We start from the raw sequence: 22,140 nt of genomic DNA, 5'->3' as shown, positions 1-22,140 counted from the left end.
CGGTCGACTGAAAGCTACAGGACAAGTAAGTGTGTCATCACATTCCCACGTGTCAAATACCAGGCAACTGTCAACACGAATGCCACAGATCATAATGTGGCACGATTTGACAGCCAGCCAAAATGGAGACACACACACTGAGGCACCTTTCAAACCAAGAGAGGTGCTGATACAGCTGTATCACAGAAAAAGCTGTGTCTCCGTGTCCTTTGCACTGATCACCCACACGAACAACACCAATGGACTTTGGTGGCTTTTTCTGCCAGTCACAAAGAATTGCAACTGTAATCATTTACTTACTCATCGATAGTTGCATGTGTGCGAAGTTACATCGACACCCGTCCACGTCCTCTGGGTGCTTCACTCTTTTTTTTTTTTTGTCAGGAAGTTGTTTAGGAGGTATTACTGTCTTTTTGCTGAGGTACCTTGTCACGGAGACTACTTGCCTTCCTGCTGCTGAGGTTGCACTAAGCTATTTGGCGTCCGTCGTTATTTGTTGTTGATTATGGTAGCAGCTGTCAACTGGTTCAAACGTACTAGAGCATTGCTCCTGCCATAATTTACACTCAGTTGGCTTAAACAATACTTGCACATTCCGTGAACATTATCACTCCTTTCTGCTTCTAACCATTAATCAGTTTAATGACGTTAACAGTAATCGGTCGTGGCTCCCCGCGAAGGCATTTTCCGCGATCGCTCAGCGTGCTTAACGCAACGAGATAGCAACGCACAGTACTTTGAACTGCAACGTGACTGTACCTAGTCACGTGACGAAGCTAGATCCCAATTACGGCAGGGCTACTCTTCGCTTTGTCGAGTAATGAAGAAACCTATACGTCCGCTGCGGTCAGTAAACTGACTTCTTCCAATATAAGCTGCCAGTAAGCTCTTTACCGGCCAACTGCTCTACCGCAGTGTTTCACCGAAACCCTTTCCTGCCCTGTGTTTATCTCTCATCAATAGGTCTTCGACTGCGTCCACTGTCTCCGGCAACCACAGCGCCTTGGACTTCATTCGTAACTGGCAAATCGCCTATGTTAGCGTCCATGGTATGGAAAGTCATTTTGGCACCAGCCTGGCATCAGTTGGAGCTCGCTGCTTCCCAAAGTTGCAACTTTCTCAAGGGAACAGTTACGATATTGGCCTTCGGCGATCTAAGGAAACCACGGTAAACTTGAAGCTCGAGGAATGAAGAGGGAACTGAGTCCCAGTCCTCCCAAATGCGAATAAAGGCCGTTGTATCTGTGTCACCTAGAACGGTAATTAAAAGAATAAATAAAAAAATTGTTGTTGACATTTTCTGCTCCACAGCTGAATAATATGAATGTTAATAAAAAAGAGTGTGGGTTTTATTAACATGGAGTGATGACGATTCTGCCAGACTATCTGAAAACTCTTTGCCAATCCGCAGTTATAATTTATCAAAATTCTGTCATATTAAACGACAGAAAGAGTAAAATTCTTGGCAGAAGCCTGTTATCGAACGCTGGTCTGAATGCAGGTAGAGTGCAACCTTTCTTCGCCGCAGCTCCAGGAGGAGGAGAGTGGCGGGCCCACCGCTCCTCTCGCCTTTTACCACAGGAAAAGATCTCCAGTAAGCAAGTGATAGTAGGTTGAGTCGACCTGGGGCCCTCCTGGAACGACTGGAGTGAGAAGCAGCACACGTTCCTGTCCAAGAATGAACACGGGATGTCGACGCCCGGGGTCTAGTGCTCCACCCGCTAGGCAACCACGGCCCACCTTAAAAAGTAGAACGTATTTCCTTTTTTGTTGGATTACAGTTTGTGTGTTCTTCAGCCTTCACACATGTTTTCATGAGCTCCTCGCCACTGCTTCCTCACACGTGCCGTCCTCACTGTAGCACTTACACTGAACGTCTTCGATTATTTCTTGTAAAAATTCCGTTCTCAGTCTCCTCATGCATTTTTCGCCCTCTGTCGCTCCATGTAGTAGCATGGACGTTCTACCCTGATATCTTAAGACAAGTTTTATCTTACTGTTCTTGTCATTGTTATCCGCATGTTCCTTTTCTCACCGATTCTTTGGAGACTTTCCTTATTTCTTATCTTATCAATCCACTTAATTTTCAGAACCTTTCTCCATCACCACGTCTGAAACGTTCTATCCTTTATCCTTCTCCGGTACTCCCACAATCCATAGTTCACTTTCAGACAATGCTGCACTCTAGACGTAATTCTGAGAAATTTATTTTCCAAATTAAGGCCTACATTTGATACTACTAGAGATCTTTTAGCGAGAAATACTCGTTGTTTGAGCGAGTCATCGTATTATAGCCCCCTTACTTCGTCCTTCATGCACTATTTTGCTTCAAAGGTAGCAGAATTCCTTCGTGTACTACGTTGTCCCCCAAATCCGATTTTAAGCTTATAGCTACACTCATTTCTGCTACTTCTCATTACATTCGCCTTTTTTTGGTTTACTCTGTCCATATTCTATGCTCATTAGATTCTTCATTCCAATAAACATGTCTTGTAATTCTTCCTCAGATGTAAATTCTAACACACTTCTGAATCATTCTTTTTTTTTCCGTCATTGTCCCACTCTTAAGATTGTAATTAATCGATCTATGACAACATTGAGTATTGTAACAGTACCGACATATAAATGCAGTGTTTGCCCCACAACTCTCCCCATATTTTTTTCTACTGTTTAGAAAAAGAAATTGTCACACCTGCTCCCATTCATTCAGTGCAACTTTCAATTTTTGCAGATTGCGAGCCCCCTCATAACAAATAACTTTGTCAAAGGAACAGATATCCATCCCGCGCAAATCTGTCATACGTGTACACGTGATGTACAAGTGTTTGGAATTGGGATCTTGTGGTTAGCGTTGCTGACTCTCTATTATGGAGATGCGGGTTCGAATCCCAGGCAGATCAAGGATTCTCTCTGCTCTGAATTGAGGATAAGTGCTGTCCTTATCATAATTTCGTCATCATCGGAACTTAAGTCGTCGAAGAGGCGACAAATGAAAAGACTTACACCAGGTGGCCGAACTCCCTAGAAATGGACTCCCGGCAAACAAATGTCACACGCACATTTCATTTCATTTTGGTGCTGGTTGGTTTGTAATGTTACGCGTAGTTGCATGGGTGCGGTGCGTCAGTGTATTTAGAGAAAGTGACTTCATTTTCGGATGCATGCTTACTTATTGTTCTTCAAAATTGGTACTGTATATTTGTGGCAAGTGTACTTAATACCTGACAATGATCGATATTTAATTTTCTTCTTCCTGGTTTCTGCATGTTTAATTAAAGTAACATTACGAGTATATAAGTAGTGCTCTAATGCTTTTGGTTTGCACAGTAGATTTAATTTCGTTCCTTTGGCTCGGAATCGTAATAGTGGTATTAATAAAATTTTAACTAACATGTCCGAAAGAACAGACACCATTTTGACCCTGTAGCCACTATGAAACAAGACACAAAGGAATTAAAGACATTAGCAGTCAGTGGGCACTGATTTATATCAATGGGTCTCTTGTTTACTAGTCAGATGCGATGACACTACGCCATCCGAACACAGTGGTCACCGCAACCCCACGGACTACCGTAGCACGCTCATTATGAGCACGGGTGGTATATCTATAGTGTGTGGTGTAGGTTGAGAACTTTGGTCTGACGGGAGGTGTGCCAGGGTAGACCAAACGTCTGGTGGCCACTGCGTTTGGGTGGCGTAGTGGTCAGCGAATCTGGCTAGGAAGCAGGAGACCCGTGTTCGAATCCAGATCCACCACAAATTTTCAAGTTGCCACACTGATATATGTCAATGCTTACAGGCGGCTACTGTTTTTAATACCTTCGTGCCTTGGCACTTCAGTTCACAACATTTGAGATCGCGACTTGATTAAACTGTCATATATTTAAATTTAGGGCGACAGCTCTCGGTGTGTGGTACTTCGATGACAGCGCAACAAGTGTTGCTATCGGAGTAGGGGAGAGAGCGCTTTCCCAGAGGCCGCTGAGACGCGGGCGACAATGGCTCGCTGGAGGGGTAGGGGTGGGATGCTCTGCACGCGCCGCCGCCTGCAGGCCGCCAAGGCTGTCTGGGAGCGGAGAGGCCCGGGCCCGGTGCCCCCGTTCTCGTCCCAGGAGCAACAAGAGCAGCAGGAGGCGCAGGCAGCCGCCATCTGTTCCCTTTTGTCATTAGGAAACAATGACAGCGGCGGGGCCTCGCCGCGCCGGGCCGGGCTGGGCCACGCGTATGGCTTCTGCGTCTAGAGTTGCTGATATCTGCATCTGCCGCCGCCCGCCCCGGCTCCTCCGGGGCACAAAGACCTCGGATGGCCGCCCACGCCTCGCGAGTCTCCGCAGACAGCGCGCAAAACCGCTTAGGCGCTCCCGGACCCTCCGCACTCCAGGTAATCTTCGCGCGAGTTCAGCGACCTACGCTAAGCTCGCCCCCTCTCACGTGCTGCACTAATCTTTCCGCAGGCCGCGGTCATGGAAACCGTCGGGCACTACACCTGCATCTGTGCAGACTCTGAATTTCATTGAACAGTGTACGGGACGTCTTGTTACTTGTTAGTGCTCTCATCGTTCTACTCTCATCTCGAGCTCGGGAGCAATGATTGTTTAAGGGGACGGGAGATCAAAGTGAGGGGGTAGGGGTCCAGCAAAATCTCACTAATTCTCATTTAAAAGAGGGGTTCGGGGGCAATGAAAATCTCATGTCAACTTCTTAATTCAGGTCATATACACTGAAGAGCCAAGGAAATTGGTACACCAGTCTAATATCGTGTAGGACTCCCACGAGCATGCAGACGTGCGGTAAAACGACGTGGCATGGCCTCGATTAATATCTGATGTGCCCGCCCGGTTAGCCGAGCGGTCTAACGCAGGTCTTTCCGGAGCGGGAAGGAGCGCCTGGTCCCCGGCACGAATCCGCCCGGCGGAGTTGTGTCGAGTTCCGGTGAGCCGGCCCGTCTGTGGATGGTTTTTAGGCGGTTTTCCATCTGCCTCGGCGAATGCGGGCTGGTTCCCCTTATTCCGCCTCAGCTACACTATGTCGGCAAATGCTGCGCGGACAAGTTCTCCACGTACGCGTACACCACCGCTACTCCACCACGCAAACATAGGGGTTACACTCGTCTGGTGTGAGACGTTCTTTGGGGGGGGGGGGGGGGGGTCCACCGGGGGGCCAAACCGCACAATAACCCTGGGTTCGGTGTGGGGAGGCGGAAGGGTGAAGTGGACTGCGGTAGTCGTCGTGGGGTTGTGGACCACTGCGGCTGCAACGGGGACGGAGCCTCTCCGTCGTTTCTGGGTCCCGGGTTAACATACAACATACAATGTCTGAAGTAGTGCTGGAGGAATTGACGCCATGAATCATGCAGGACTGCCTATAAATCCGCAAAAGTACGAGGGGGTGGAGATCTCTTCCGAACAGCACGTTGCCAGGCATCCCAGATATGCTCAATAATTCATGTTTGGGCAGTCTGGTGGCCAACGGAAGTGTTTTAACTCAGAAGAGTGTTCCTGGAGCCACTCTGTGGCAGTTCTGTCCAGCTGGAATTGCCGAAGTCCGTCGGAATGCACAATGGACATGAATGGATGCAGGTTATCAGACAGGATGATTATGTACTTGTCAATCGTTCGAGTCGTATCTAGACGCATCAGAGGCCTCATATCATTCCAACTCCACACGTCCCAAACCATTACAGAGCCTCTACCAGCTTGAACAGTGCCCTGTTGACATGCAGGGTCCATGTATTCATGAGGTTGTCTCCGTACCCGTACACGTCCATCCGCTCGATACACTCTGAAACGAGACTCGTCCGACCAGGCAACATGTTTCCACTCGTCAACAATCCAATGTCGGTGTTGACCAGCCTAGGCGAAGCGTAAAGCTTTGTGTCGCGCAGTCATCAAGGGTACACGAGTTGAATGGTTCGCAAGCTGACAGTTGTTGATGGCCCAGCATTGAAACATACAGCAATTTGCGGAAGGTTTGCACTTCTGTCACGTTGAACGATTCTCTTTAGTCGTCGTTGGTCCCGTTCTTGCGCGCCTTTTTCCGGCCGCAGTGATGTGGGAGATTTTTTACTGGATTCCTGATATTCACGGTATACTCGTGAAATGGTCGTATAGGAAAGTCCCCACTTCGTCACTACCTCGGAGACGCTGTGTCCCACCGCTCGTGCGCAGACAATAACACCACGTTCAAACTCACTTACATCTTGGTAAATTGCCATTGTAGCAGCAGTAACCGATCTAACAACTGCGCCAGACACTTGCCTTATATGAGTGTTGCCGACCGCAGCGCCGTTTTCTGGCTGTTTGAATGTGTCTGTATTTGAATACGCATGCCTATACTGGTTCTTTCGGAATTCAGTGTCCATTTTTATAAAATTAAACAGTATTAAAGTGTTCCCTGCCTTAATAGCTTCTCTCAGGTGATCTGAGTGCTTTATACGTGTGCATGCTAGGGACTCCCCGACTTGAAACAAGTGCCACACAAATGTCAGATTTCATTCGGGCAGTTCTCTGCCGCGCCAGTGGAAATACTGTATGTCAGTGAGTGAGTAGTGATATTCTGCAACGAATGTCACAGAAAAACACTGTCCGAACAGTTCTTGAAGCAGCAACGGTACCGACCGGCCACCGTGTCATCCTCAAATGGCTCTGAGCACTATGCGACTTAACTTCTGAGGTCATCAGTCGCCTAGAACTTAGAACTAATTAAACCTAACTAACCTAAGGACATCACACACATCCATGCCCGAGGCAGGATTCGAACCTGCGACCGTAGCGGTCGCTCGGTTCCAGACTGTAGCGGCTAGAACCGCACGGCCACTCCGGCCGGCTGTCATCCTCATTTCTTAGGCGTTACAGGGTGTGGATACGGAGGGACACGTGGTCAGCACACCGCTCTGCTGGCCTTGTCAGTTTTCGTGACCAGTGCCGCTACTTCTCAATCAAGTTGCTCCTCAGTTTGCCTCACAAAGGCTGAGTGCACCCCACTTGCCAACAGCACTCGGCAGACCCGGACGGTGACCCACCTAAGAGCTGGTCAAGCTCGGAATTAAGTGTTATGCTAACACGACGAAACTTACGCGGCAGTTAATCGTCTGTGGAAGTTGTTGTTGTTGTTGTGGTCTTCAGTCCTGAGACTGGTTTGATGCAGCTCTCCATGCTACTCTATCCTGTGCAAGCTTCTTCATCTCCCAGTACCTACTGCAACCTACACCCTTCTGAATCTGCTTAGTGTATTCATCTCTTGGTCTCCCTCCATGATTTTTACCCTCCACGCTGCCCTCCAATGCTGTGGAAGTTAACTAAGCTGAAATTCATCGACAAGAATTCTGTTAGCGTTTATATCAATCAATAGATTGAAAAGCTACGTAATCATACAGTTCAAAGGAAGGTGCAAACAATTTTGTCATTCATCTGCAAAGTAAGTTAAAGTTCAGTGATATATAATGTACCAATAAAAGGTTAATTTTTTTTGGGGGGGGGAGGGGGGGTTGTGGATGCGTCAAAATGGCTAATACTACTTTCATGGAGCCTTTTTGTCCGTCTATCTGTTTTCTGTCTGTCCGAATACTACTCAAGTTTGGCGTGTTTGAAAGTATTTTTAGTGATGTGTTAAAAACACTGATTAATACACTTTGCAAATGGAACACGGTGTTCTTAATGTTTTAACCAATGCTTACAACAAAATTTAAAACATAATTTTTACATAATTTTACCTGACTAATGGGTACAGTTGACGTGATGGGGAGGGAAGGTTGATAGGGGTCCCACCATACCTCAACAAATCTCTCCAAGGACGGTGGAGGTCAAATTTGTACAAAAATCTATCACATAATTAGTCGACGCTCCCTAATAACCTATCTGCGCCCAATCTGTAAGAGACAGTCAAATGAAAACGAGAAAGGTGGAAAAAAGTAAGTAAACTGTTTATTATTTCAAAAGTAATTCCCACAACTGTTAATACATTCATCGCACTGTAGAAAAAGACGGTCAATGCCTTCATGGAAAAATGTGCGCGGTTGTGTGGAGGAAGTGTAAACTCTTTGCAGCGAAACTTCTGCATCGTAGTCGGAACAACCTGCCAAAAAATGCTCGCCCCTATGTTGCCAAGATTGTTCCGACTTTGTTGCAGAAGTTTCTCTGGAAAGCCCTTACGCACCTTCCTTACAGCCGGCTACTACCGACTCTATTGGTAACGCAGTTTGCAAACATTATCCACACATACCACTGAATGTACTGCAATAATATGTCTCCCGACTCATAGTTAGGGAGATATGACGTCCTAAACATTGTGATGGGTGAAAAAATAGATTTTGCTTAAAATCGAGCGCAAATTACCCAGACTATATTCATCCAATGTTACATAACAAAAGCATTTAGCAACTTCTACCAGTTTTTAACGCTTAACATTCCAAGTGCGATCTCACAGGCCTCTAGCGTTTGTTGTTGCTAATGCATAGGGGATTGGTAAGAGATTATAACGTTGTTAGTTATTCTTTCGCGAAGCTATCGTGGTTTCCTTTGTCAGTACCCACTCGAACATCACGTGGACTTATACTGTTACTGCTTCTTTCATGCCAGCAGTCACCAAGACCGCTACTGGGACTTATTGTTATGGAATCAATAGCCAGGTCTTTCTAGTTACAGACCCCGACTTTGAGCATACTGTTTGAAATGGTTTGAAGACTGTTTAAGAAGTCTGTTCGATCAGGTAGTGAGAACGAAATTCAAAGCGAGACAGAATTCAGAATAGGAACAGTGTGGAGATAAAGACGAATTTGTTTTGCTACCTATGAATTCCTGGAATAAAACAAGTGATCAAAGTGATGAAGAAAGAAGTGTAGCGACTGAATTTTAAGCTAAAGGTTCTGCTGGAAATATATTACGTTCAAATAAATATAGCTGGTCGTCAAAGCCTCTTCCAACAATGGTCAATGCCATTGTTTTCAGCATATTGGACATAAGTGAGGTGAATGTGTTTGTCCTACAAAATATCAACAAAGACAATACTCAGGTTAGTCGCTACAATTTTTTGAAAAAGCTTGCAAATTCGTTGGTTGTACCACAGATAAAAACGAGTCAACAAATATCACATATGCGGTGAACTTCGAGCATCCATGTGTGTTGCGTGTGTAGCAGAACCAAGAGTAAAAACTGTTGTAGAACTGTTGCAAAAACGAGAAACATACTCCACCTGTGACGCAAAAAATCAGAGGAAGACGTCTTATATTTGCCGTTGTTGCAAGGAGCCAATCTAACTTGAATTCTCTACAAAAATTATCAGCGAGTCTAAAGAAAACCTCTGAGAAGGAAACTGAAAACCAAAAAGTACTAGTGTAATTTTCATTTTTTAAAATGTCCGATAGGAGTTTATGTTTCTATTATTACACGTATAATAAACAATATAAATATAACAAAAAGTAAAATTTAGAGTGTAGGGCATTTGCGTTTTCATGGCGTTAACATTATCGCGTAATATAATGTTCATATTGTGCAGTTTCTTCTTGGCACACCTTTTTTGGTGAAAATTAACTTTAAAATTTATTTGAATATGTTTCTGTGTGGTATTAATGTAACTTTTTGCATAAAAAACTGAACTGTTTCACTGAAATTGGTGAATGCAGTTTTTATGGATATTAAAATATAGCGGGACTGAGTACGTCAACAAACTGACCTTGGAAGCTACGCGTTAAGCATAATTTCAAACCTTTCCTAAATTTTTTCTCACTTACATGCTTAAATATTTAACACACAACTCATCTGTTAAGTACTCCTCAGACGTTTGAAGCCGTTTTGCAGATGGGAGTTCCATTCTTCACGAACTCTACGGGATCAGTACGCAGGAGGTTGTAGTATATTCCTAGTCTCTCTTCAGCTGCTTCTGGAACTTTGTAAGAGTGTCTGCACGTCGCCACCACTACAATGTAGAGCGCTGTGACAGTAGCCTTCTTGGACCTCTAATAGGTTATAACTTCTAGAACATAATCGACGCTGAATGCGATTCCTTGTAAGTGCTAAACGAAGGAGTGCTAAAATTAATAGTGAGAAGTCGATGGAAAGACCCTTACAAGAAGAGGAAACAGTAGGACGTCCATCACACTTCAGTAATTGCAGCTAAGGCATCAGGCGCTGGAAGGAGAAATAAAGGGAAAAACACAGCAATAAGGGATACGCAGAACAGGTTATAACTCACTTGAACAAGCGAGCGCGTTAGCCCGACGCTTCCTGGATTCGGGGAGGCGAACCTGCCCCGGATCAAATCCGCCTGGAGGATTAACTACGACAGCTAGTGACCGGCCTGCCTGGATCTCGTTTTTAGGCGGTCCGCCACATCCAACAAGGCAAATATCGGTCTGGTAGCCCCGTCCCGCCTCAGACACACGTTATTCAAACATCTGAAAAATGTTCGCATGCTTGACCATGAGATTTATTCTAGATGCAGACAGATGGAGTTTTCTGTTCGGGGAGAAGGTGGATGACACCGTCAGGAACGGCATCCGGCCACCAACTGTCAACTGTCACTAACTTTACTAGAAACCCATAACACAACGTCACCCAGTAGGGACACGGAAATAAGGTGAGGAAGAAGAAGATGTACGGGACGTTTTGTGTATTAGCATCTAGGAGATGGCGAGATGGACGGCATCAAGTCACTTGAAAGACATAACTTAAAAGAAAATTAAAAACGAAAAAAAAAAACTTGGTAGTGTTCTCTATCATGATTTTCATTACGCTGTTCCATTTAAATGTGATGCTTGTCACTGCTTGTAAGCTCTGCAGCTTCCGGAACCCTTATAAACATTTAATGCACTGACACATGGAAACCATCGCTTACGCATTTCACTTGTCGCTCAAAAACCACCTGAAAAGGGTTATTGTCGCTAGTGCATCATGCGCAAGAAAAGATTTGTAAAAATCGCAACATAGCTGAAAATCTTTTGATGTTAAAAAAAATACACCATTATGCAGTCATTGTTTGAGCTTACGTTATTTCCAAAGCAAGCTAAGGATAAGTGGCAGCAGTGATTAGTACAGTCTCTGAAGATTGTCAAATTGCCCAGTATATTCATGAAGCGTGCGTCAGAGCATCGCTTGCTAATGTCGAGTCTCATGCCTCCCCTGGGAATCCCCGAGCGTCGCGAGCAAAGAACGCCTGGTCTCACGCACCGTGGGAACGAACGAGCCACTCCGTGCAGAAGACGATTTGCACTCATCATCTTCATCGCATCACATAGATCCACTATCCCATACAAATCCATATTATTCGAAATGAAATTAAATATCCATTTATAATAATTTCGGGAAATTACGATATTATGCTGTTCAAAAATCTGCTGCAGATACTGTTCGAGTTGGGGAAGGAAATAGGAGCAGATTTTTATTTTTTACTGCGTCACGGGAGTGAAGATATTGTATAACTGGATTTTGGGCCAATTTAATACAGAATTTAAAAGCCAAAGAAGCAGATTATTTTAATCACGTTCATAATTTGTCAGCTATCGAAGAAGAAATATTAAATGTCGCACGTTTACATGCTACGTCAGATAATATAAGTGACGAGGATGTTCTGCAATTGAATTATGCATATTATCAAGATTTGTTCTTAATGACGTAGTTTTAATTCACTGTGATCCACTGTGTTTTACTTGCCACAGTTCCGCTAATGTCCATCCACGCTGCTAACATATTAGACTATGAAAATACCATAGAGAAGACGAGTTCACTACGGAAGTGTTTCTGAGAAGTTATTTTAAGTAACAGTCTAGCAGTAGGTTTACAAGACTGTGTAATCACCGTATTAAGCTGGTATCGGCTTCTGGAAACATAATCACAGAGTCAATGTACACAAAGAGGTAAGACAACGATGCTGCACTCCCTGTACATTCGATCGGTAGTCCGCAGCTCGTGGTCGTGCGGTAGCGTTCTCGCTTTCCACGCCCGGGTTCCCGGGGTCGATTCCCGGCGTGGTCAGGAATTTTCTCTGCCTCGTGATGACTGGGGGTTGTGTGCAGTCCTTAGGTTAGTTAGGTTTAAGTAGTTATAAGTTCTAGGGGACTGATGACCATAGATGTTAAGTCCCATAGTGCTCAGAGCCATTCGAACCATTTTGAAAGTGATCGGTAAGTAGAAAATGGCGAATTAGAATGAGTATTTTTAAATCATGACATCTGAATCTACATCTACATGGATAGTCTGCAAATCACATTTAAGTGCCTGGCAGACGGTTCATCGAACCACCTTCACAATTCTCTATTATTTCAATCTCTCTCTCTCTCTCTCTCTCTTTTTTTTTTTTTTTTTTTTTTTTTTTTTTTTTTTTTGTCATCAGTCTTCTGACTGGTTTGATGCGGCCCGCCACGAATTCCTTTCCTGTGCCAACCTCTTCATCTCAGAGTAGCACTTGCAACCTACGTCCTCAATTATTTGCTTGGCCTATTCCAATCTCTGTCTTCCTCTACAGTTTTTGCCCTCTACAGCTCCCTCTAGTACCATCGAAGTCGTTCCCTCATGTCTTAGCAGATGTCTTATCATCCTGTCCCTTCTCCTTATCAGTGTTTTCCACATATTCCTTTCCTCTCCGATTCTGCGTAGAACCTCCTCATTCCTTACCTTATCAGTCCACCTAATTTTCAACATTCGTCTATAGCACCACATCTCAAATGCTTCGATTCTCTTCTGTTCCGGTTTTCCCACAGTCCATGTTTCACTACCATACAATGCTGTACTCCAGACGTACATCCTCAGAAATTTCTTCCTCAAATTAAGGCCGGTATTTGATATTAGTAGACTTCTCTTGGCCAGAAATGCCTTTTTTGCCATAGCGAGTCTGCTTTTGATGTCCTCCTTGCTCCGTCCGTCATTGGTTATTTTACTGCCTAGGTAGCAGAATTCCTTAACTTCATTGACTTCGTGACCATCAATCCTGATGTTAAGTTTCTCGCTGTTCTCAATTCTACTACTTCTCATTACCTTCGTCTTTCTCCGATTTACTCTCAAACCATACTGTGTACTCATTAGACTGTTCATTCCGTTCAGCAGATCATTTAATTCTTCTTCACTTTCACTCAGGATAGCAATGTCATCAGTGAATCGTATCATTGATAACCTTTCACCTTGTATTTTAATTCCACTCCTGGACCTTTCTTTTATTTCCATCATTGCTTCCTCGATGTACAGATTGAAGAGTAGGGGCGAAATGCTACAGCCTTGTCTTACACCCTTCTTAATACGAGCACTTCGTTCCTGATCGTCCACTCTTATTATTCCCTCTTGGTTGTTGTACATATTGTATATGACCCGTCTCTCCCTATACCTTACCCCTACTTTTTCCAGAAACTCGAACAGCTTGCACCATTTTATATTGTCGAACGCTTTTTCCAGGTCGACAAATCCTATGAAAGTGTCTTGATTTTTCTTTAGCCATGATTCCATTATTAGCCGTAACGTCAGAATTGCCTCTCTCGTCCCTTTACTTTTCCTAAAGCCAAACTGATCGTCACCTAGCGCATTCTCAATTTTCTTTTCCATTCTTCTGTATATTATTCTTGTAAGCAGCTTCGATGCATGAGCTGTTAAGCTGATTGTGCGATAATTCTCGCACTTGTCAGCTCTTGCCGTCTTCGGAATTGTGTGGATGATGCTTTTCCGAAAGTCAGATGGTATGTCGCCAGACTCATATATTCTACACACCAACGTGAATAGTCGTTTTGTTGCCACTTCCCCCAATGATTTTAGAAATTCTGATGGAATGTTATCTATCCCTTCTGCCTTATTTGACCGCAAGTCCTCCAAAGCTCTTTTAAATTCCGATTCTAATACTGGGTCCCCTATCTCTTCTAAATCGACTCCTGTTTCTTCTTCTATCACATCAGACAAATCTTCACCCTCATAGAGGCTTTCAATGTATTCTTTCCACCTATCTGCTCTCTCCTCTGCATTTAACAGTGGAATTACCGTTGCACTCTTAATGTTACCACCGTTGCTTTTAATGTCACCAAAGGTTGTTTTGACTTTCCTGTATGCTGAGTCTGTCCTTCCGACAATCATATCTTTTTCGATGTCTTCACATTTTTCCTGCAGGCATTTCTTCTTAGCTTCCCTGCACTTCCTATTTATTTTATTCCTCAGCGACTTGTACTTCTGTATTCCTGATTTTACCGGAACATGTTTGTACTCGTATAGCGCGCGGAAAGAACGAACACCTATATCTTTCCGTACGAGCTCTGATTTCCCTTATTTTATCGTGGTGATCGTTCCTCTCCATGTAGGCCGGTGTCAACAAAATATTTTCGCATTCGGAGGAGAAAGTTGGTGATTGGAATTTCGTCGGAAGATTCCGTCGAAACGAAAAACGCTTTTCTTTTAATGATGTCCAGCTCAAATCCCGCATCATTTCTGTGACACTCTCTCCCATCTTTCGCGTTGATACAAAACGTGCTGCCTTTCTTTGAACTTTTTCGATGTACTCCATCAGTCTTATCTGGTAAGGATCCCACACTGCGCAGCAGTATTCTAAAAGATGACGGACAAGCGTAGTGTAGGCAGTCTCCTTAGTAGGTCTGCTACATTTTCTAAGTGTCATGCCAATAAAACGCAGCCTTTGGTTGGCTTTCCCCACAATATTTTCTATGTGTTCTTTCCAATTGAAGTTGTTCGTAATTGTAATACCTAGGTATTTAGTTGAATTTATGGCATTTGATTAAATGCAGTCCTATGTGCAGATGACCTACGCATCTCAGAGTTTTCACTCTTGTTTTAACACACTGAACAGGCTTAGCCTAACATTCACATTTTTGTTGGTGACTTGATAGAATGTCCCCAGTCTCACACATTCTAGACACAAACGTGAATAATCGTTTTGTTACCACTTCCCGCAAATATTTTAGAAATGGCAATAGAATATTATATATCCCTTTTTATTTGAATTTAATTCTTCCAAACTGCGTTTCTTCTTGTATCAGTCACCAGACAAGTCCTCCGCCTCATAGAGGCCGTCTGTATACTTTTTCCACCTATCCGCTCTTTTTCTCTGTATTCAGGAAAGGAATTCCCACTGCACTCTTAATGTTACCGCCCTTGCTTTTGATTACACCGAAGGTTGCTCTGACTTTTCTTTATGCCGAGACCGCCCTTCCAATGATCATTTTTTTAAATTCCTTCACATGTTTTATGCAGCCATTTCGCTGTACTCCCAATGTATGTCATTGCTAAGTGGCTTGTATTTCTCTGTACCTGAATTTCCCTGAATATTTTTATACTTCCTTCTTCCGTCGATCAACTGAATTATTTCTTCTGTTACCTATTGTTTATTCAGAGTTACCTTCCTTTTACCTAGGTTTCCTCTCCAATTTATGTAATTAACAGTTTTAGAGATGTCCATTTCTCTTCAACTTAACTGCCTACTGAGCTGTTCATGGTAGCAGTATCTATATCCGCAGAAAACTTCGAACGCTTCTCTTTGTTTCATAGTGATTCGCTGTAAAGATACGAGGCACATAATGGCGCTATATTACACTGACGAGCCAAAATGTTGTGTACATAGTTCCGCGTAGTCAGCTCGTACACAACTTTCCCACTAGAGCGCGCCCCGCTAAGCACAACAGCGCAGGCGCAGCGCTCGTCCGCCACCGCAGTACAAGATGGCGCTGTCTTAGAGACGGGCCAAATTCTGCTTCCGCCGATCCGCGTATTAATATGTAGCGCAGCCAATGAGATTGCTGCTAACGTACAACCTTTTCTCCTCGCGGATCACACTCGCGCAGTGATACCTGAACGCGCGAGGTATTATAATGAGTGTACAGACCTCCGATTAGTCAGTCTGCATTTGTCTGTACCAGTCTGCATTACTCTGCATTTGCTGTACCAGTCAAGTTTCAGTCTGCGCCTAATAAGATTACCATATTCCTATACAGAGCCATGCAGATAAATGAATAGACACTTTGTCAAGTATCAGAGATATGTGAGAATAAGATTAACATACCAAGACCAAAGGAACTTCAGATTGTCAATTGCAAATAGCATCCAGAATCAAGTTAAGTAAGGTTTATGATTTTTATTATTTTAATAAATATGTGTGAAAATTAATCAAGTTCTGTTTAAAGTTGGTCACCATCAATCTGCTACTCTAAGCGTGCAAGTGGCATTTCTATCGTCTGACCTAACGCAGAAGATAAACATGCCACAATAAGACCACGAGACATATTGCTGACACTCGCGTACTTCATTAGAGCGACAAGTCAAATAATCTGATGGTGTGTGTACAGAAGGTCTTACAGTACGCACACCACACAAAACTATTATGACCACCTGCTTAATAACTTGTTTGTCCATCTCTGGAACTCATACGTCGTCTAGCGACGACCTGCCCGTGTCGTCACTAGAATTATTCCCCAGCCGTCTTTGATCCACTTACGGTACATGCTTTCCTTACCGTGTCATGTTCCCGCAACGCCACCAGACGACATGCAACCTCGCGCTGGACAGTGGTCATAATGTTTTGGGTTATCGTGGCCGAGTGGTTTTAGGCGCTACAGTCTGGATCCGCCCGATCGTTACGGTCGCAGGTTCGAATCCTGCCTCGGGCATGGACGTATGTGATGTCCTTAGGTTATTTAGGTTTAAGTAGTTCTAAGTTCTAGGGGACTGATGACCTTAGAAGTTAAGTCCCATAGTGCTCAGAGCCATTTGAACCATTTCTTGGGTTATCAGTGTACGTTAATTGTACCTTTCTGGACATTTGATACATAAGCACAATGGTACTATGGGAGCTCAAAACGGCAGTTATACATTATTAACGCAGGCCAATCAACTTTTATTAATTCTGCACTACAGGCTGACACAGATACATGACACAGTTCTTCAACGTACTCACCAAGACCCTGTAAATAATGGTCGGAACGGTCTACCAATCGTTCAGTTTCTCGACGTTAGAAGCCTGCTCTTTGGTCAAGGAGCCATTCGAGGACCTCTGCATGATCGTCCTCGTTGATGGAAAATCTCCTTCCGCGCAGGCGTTTTTTCAGCTTGCCGGAGACATTACCTGGCCGTTGTCGTCTATGGCCGATGTCGATGGACTTCCTTCCCGATAAGCATCGCCCTCGTCTGTGCATCGTTAGTTAGATCGTTGACACCTTTTCACTTTAGTTGGACACGTCATTGCGTTAGGGTCGTACAGGTTGTAACAAAAAGGTATGGTCAAAATGGTTCAAATGGCTCTGAGCACTATGGGACTTAACATCTGAGGTCATCAGTCCCCTAGAACTTAGAACTACTTAAACTTAACTAACCTAAGGACATCACACACATCCATGCCCGAGGAAGGATTCGAACCTGCGACCGTAGCGGTCGCGCAGTTCCAGACTGAAGCGCCTAGAACCGCTCGGCAGGTTGGGTCGAACATTCAGAAAACCTTCCTCGCATGAAGAGTAAAAATATGTTATATGTAAATGTGTGAGGAAATGCTTTATTTTCATGTTGGAGCTCAGTTGCTACAACGCACTCCGCACATTAATCATGGGAAACACGCAAGAAATGTCGTTATCAGCGCAGTATGAAACATTTTCCTAACAGAAACGTTCAAAGTGTCCAACGTTAGCAAGGATACATGTGTCATCGCATTGAATCCGTGATGCGCTGATGTATCAGTGGTGAATTGCGTATTGTTTCACAGCCTTGCGCAATACGGCATGAAGACACTGTACATCTTGTACCAGGGTTTTGTAGACAACAGCTTTCAAACGCCCCCACAGTAAAAGTCTTGTGGGTTTAGGTCCAGGGAGCGTGAAAACCAAGGAATTCATCGTTTATAGTGTAGGCAATATGTGTTCAATAGTATCCGGACACCTCAAAAAACATACTTTTTTACATATTAGGTGCATTGTGCTGCCACCTACTGCCAGGTACTCAGTAGTCGTTAGACATGGTGAGACAGCAGAATGGGGCGCTCCGTGGAGCTAACGGACTTAGAACGTGGGCAGGTGATTGGGTGTCACTTGCGTAATACGCCTGTACGCGAGATTTCCCCATTCCTAAACATTCCTAGGTCCAATGTTTCCGATGTGATAGTGAAGTGGAAACGTGAAGGGACATGTACAGCACAAAAGACTACAGGCCCACCTCGTCTGTTGACCGACAGAGACAGCCGACAGGTGAAGAGGGTCGTGATGTGTAATAGACAGACTTCTATTCAGGCCATTGCACAGGAATTCCAAACTGCATCAGGATCCACTCTAAGTACTATGACAGTTAGGCGGGAGGTGAGAAAACTTGGATTTCATGGTCGAGCAGCTGCTCATAAGCTACACATCACGCCGGTAAGTGCCAAACGACGCCTCGCTTGGCGTAAGGAGCGTAAACGTTGGACGATTGAACAGTGGTAAAACGTTGTGTGGAATGACGAATCACGGTACACAACGTGGCGATTCGGGTATAGCGAATGCCCGGTCAACATCATCTGCCAGCTTGTGTAGTGCCAACAGTTGTAAGATGGCAAGAACTATGCCCCTTACATGAAGTCATTAAAGATCACCTAACTCACCTTGAGCGAACAGCAGAGCTGAACAAAATGACTGACAAGGCACAATGCATCTTGGAGAGGGTATAGTATGGATGTATTGGAATAATTAATGTCGGGTGATGGTTTTAAAGTAATTCACACGACAGCTTAGGGCGGCTCAAGCTCTGAGAAAGCAGTAACGCGGCGCGGCCTCCAGCCGCCTTAAGATGAGTGACAGTGAGTGGGTGGTTGACCCCGACCCCATGCTGCTGTACTTGGAAGCAGACGGAGAACTTGTATGCCTCTTGATAAATGTCTGTCGCCCGTTTTCAGGGAAACATACGAGAAAGCCGCGCAAAGCTACGGTGGAGCGGTCAACAGAGGTCAAAATGTGCGTGTTCGTGACTATAGCAACTTCACGCTAAATTTACGGTCCGCAGAGTCTGAAGTAAATCAGGTGAAGAGCGACAGAATGAAATACGCCGGCCTCTGTTGGGAACGTAGGACCGAGGAATTTGAAGTACTCTCCTGGGAGTCAGAATTCCGGAAAAATTGGTGTTTGTGCAGACGCTAACCTTGATGGGTGGCCTGGGAGGAGCAAAATACAAGAAGTTGGTGGGAATTTGTTCACTTCCCAGAGCAGGCATTGGTCAGCGCTGGGAAGCGACACATAATTAACGCGACTTGCGCTGCAATTGGCGTAAGTGATTTTGCTGGAGGGGAAACCGAGGCGAAGAGCGGACTGGGAGAAGTCCCTGTAGAGGTCTTCCGTTCCCAGCTTGCGTAGAGTGTGGACGTGGCGTTCTTGACTCCGCTTGTCTGAGAAAGAGTGAGCATCTCTGCAGTTTAGGACTTAGCAAATGGAGCGATTGAGCTTGGAGATAGGAAGTTTTGGTTCAGCTATGTACTGAGCAAGATAGCTAGCAGTGAATAGACGAGCGCAGCCTTGCAGCACCACGAGGTCATCCGATGTCCGCACAACGACACCGCTCCGCCACGCTGAATTCGGTGATATTGCGCCCGCTCGGGCCACTGATTAATTTGTTGGATCACGTCGGCAAAGTTTCCACGAGGGTTTCATGGGCCGTGTATTGTAGAATTCTTCTCGCACTTCGCATTACGCCTGGATCAGTCGATAGGAATTACTTTTGATTCATCGCGCTTTACTCCACACAAACGCAATTTATTACGACTGCCTGTTAGGAGAGTCATGCAATGTGATGATTGAAGGTGGTGAGTTAAAAATAAATCTGTGCTAATCGACTCCATCTGTTTTCAATCAAGTAGTTGAAATCCCAAGTCACTTTCTTAATTAATTTTATGTTCAACATTTGCATCTGGTGTTCAGTAGCTGAATATAACATCAATGTGCAGTCCTTTTTAATTAAAAGGGTTCAATTCTGAATCAATTAATGTCAACACTGCCACTGCAGTTCAATCAGGAGTCACAGGGCCTTATTACTTTCTTTGCGTTATCCGACATTGCGGCAGTTTTGCACTCTCTGTTGATCTGTTAGTCAATTACCTGGGGTGAACACAAACCAAAACCAGATAAGTGACGGGTGGGGTGTTACACAGTAAATTTCGGAGGCGGTAGTGTTATGGTGTTGTCGTGTTTTACATGGAGGGGGCTTGCACCCCATGTTGTTTTAGGTGGCACTATCACAGCACATTGATATTTGAAGCTCCTTCTTTCTTCCCGCTGTTGAAGAGCAATTTGGGGATGACGATTGCATCTTTCAACACGATCGAGCAACTGTTCATAATGCACGGCCTGTGGCGGAGTGGTTACGCGACAATAACATCCCTGTAATGGACTGGCCCGCACAGAGTCTTTACTCGGATCCTATAGAACACCTCTGGGATGTTTTGGAAAGCCGATTTCGCTCCGGGCCTTGCCGACCGACATCGATACTTCTCCTCAGTGCAGCGCTCCACTTCCATTCCCCAAGAAACCTTCCAGCACCTCACTGAACGTATGCCTGCGAGAGTGGAACCTGTCATCAAGGCTAAGTGTGAGCCAACGCCATATTAAATTCCAGTATTACGGATGGAGGGCGCAACGAACTTGTAAGTCATTTTCAGCCAGGTGTCCTGGATAATTTTGATCACATAGTGTATCTGTCACGGAAACTGTTATTTACGACCTACGAACATTAACAGTGAAATGAGGAGAAGTGAATGAAGTACATCTTTTGTCGCAGCCATGATAGCCAAGGTAGAGTATTTTGTAACAAAGCATGGTATTTTTTCCATTTAGCCTGGATGGAAGAACATAAGGCCCTGCCAAACAACAGCTGTACATCCTAACCAAACGTAACCAAGAGGATATCTGAAATATTTCATATAAGAAAACGTTCCACGTAAGGATGATACGTTTTGTTTCTGTGTCTTTTCTATGATTAATGTTATTACGAAGAGAAGCAGAAAATGAGCTCTAACATGGAAATGAAGCGTTTATGGAATCAGGTCTGTAAAACACATTTTATTTCTCTGTGTGTGAGGAATGTTTCGTGGAACTTTGGACGTACAGTTAGACTCTATATATCGCCAGAATTTCACTGTGAATATATGTGTAAGCAGTTCAGACATTCTCCTCACGTACTTAAACTGTGGAGCACGCTTTCGGTTGCCTTGACGCGCCATTTCACTACCATAATGCACTTGTTATCGTTACCGCAGCAGAACTGTCTGGAGGAGACACGGAACATGTACTGTCTTCTGGTAACCCAACACTCTTGTTGCACAATGGCCTTAGCGTTGGACAACATTCATAAATTACGTTATGAAGTACAGTCAGTTCTACAAGAAAGTATGTGCCCTTATCTTCATGAAATAAAAGACACTGTTATAAGTTTACATGTAAATACATGTTATTACTAATTGCACAATTATCTAATAGTTAGTCCAATCGCCGCGATTATCGATTATAGCTAGGCACTTTAGCCCTCTCTCCGGTAAATCATCCACTTAACCTCTAATTATCGTCTGACCCACTTCGCAACAAGTATCTTTGACTTTGTAAGAATTTTAGCAGCAGCTCCGTATGAAATCTTTAGTCCCTTTGGATGATTTACAAGGAACATTACCTCGTGACGCTTCAGATATTTTGCACTCATTTTAAACTGCAACCGAAAAAACAAAACATTCAACTCTCACGTTGTTTGTGTACACACAGTGCAAAAACGCACTGATTACAGATTCGAGACCACTACCAGAGATTTCGCTGCGGACGTTATATTTAGAATTATGGCGTACAGTTTCTTGCGGAACTGACTGTACCTACGTACATCGAGCAAAAAGTTTTCTTTGTTTCACATGAATTAGTAATTAATAACTTCGCACAAGAAACTGGATAGGACAGTCCCCATGGTCTAGTGCCGGCACGGTAGCTCAGCGTGTTCAGTCAGAGAGCTGGTTGGCCTCTGTAATAAAAAAAAGTGTGGGAAAAGATCAACAACAAACTTGAACGGATGTCATGTGACGTCCGCAACGACCAAACCCAACGATCAGCAACGAACAATTAAAAAAAAAAGTGGTTATGATACTGGACTGTTGGTATGGAGGGTCGTGAGTTCAAAACTCCCCTGAATCAAAGCTTTTAATTTATATATTCGGTTTGAGTACATTCTAGAAGCATCCATAAATGTG

Source organism: Schistocerca nitens, chromosome 2 (assembly GCF_023898315.1).
Source record: "Schistocerca nitens isolate TAMUIC-IGC-003100 chromosome 2, iqSchNite1.1, whole genome shotgun sequence".
Lineage (NCBI taxonomy): Eukaryota > Metazoa > Arthropoda > Insecta > Orthoptera > Acrididae > Schistocerca > Schistocerca nitens.
This window is presented reverse-complemented; position numbering follows the sequence as displayed.